Below are 607 nucleotides of genomic sequence, written 5' to 3' on the forward strand. Positions count from 1 at the left end.
GAAGAGAAGGCTGAGGGGAGACCTTATCAATGCTGACAAGGATCTCAAGGGAGGGTTGAAGGAGGAGGGAGCCAGACTCTTCTCAGTGGTTCCCAGTGAGAGGACGAGGGGCAACGGGCACAAGTTGGACCAGAAGAGGTTCCACTCAAATATGAGGAGAAACTTCTTCCCGGTGAGGGTGGCAGAGCCCTGGAACAGGCTGCCCAGGGAGGGTGTGGAGTCCCCTTCTTTGGAGATTTTCAAGCCCCATCTGGATGCTCCTGAGTAACAAGCTCTGACAAGCTCTGGGCAATCCTGCTTCAGCAGGGGGTTGGACTAGATGGTCTCTATGGTCCCTTCCAACTCTAAAAATTCAGTGAAATTCAGTGAAAACACCTCCCTGGCCCAAGGGGGGACCAGCTCTCATTGTAGAGGTGGGGGGGTGTCTCTGTGGTTTTGGGGCTGGGGGGGAAGGTGCTGAGCCCTCTCCTGTTGGCAGACGAAGCCGGTGGCCTTTGCCGTGAGGACGAACGTCGGCTACAACCCCTCGGCCAGTGACGACATGCCAGTGCAGGGCATGGCCATCTGCTTCGAGCCCAAAGACTTCCTGCACATCAAGGAGGTGGGG

The 607-nt window shown here is 56.8% G+C and overlaps 1 protein-coding gene across 1 annotated transcript in view; it reads left to right on the forward strand.

The window, feature by feature from the left end:
- CACNB1 (calcium channel, voltage-dependent, beta 1 subunit) overlaps window positions 1-607 on the forward strand; it is a gene marked incomplete at its 3' end in the record, with an annotated part of 35443 nt that overhangs the window by 28946 nt on the left and 5890 nt on the right. The window lies entirely within an intron of this gene.

Source organism: Calidris pugnax, unplaced genomic scaffold (assembly GCF_001431845.1).
Source record: "Calidris pugnax isolate Ruff unplaced genomic scaffold, ASM143184v1 scaffold337, whole genome shotgun sequence".
Classification (NCBI taxonomy): Eukaryota; Metazoa; Chordata; class Aves; order Charadriiformes; family Scolopacidae; genus Calidris; species Calidris pugnax.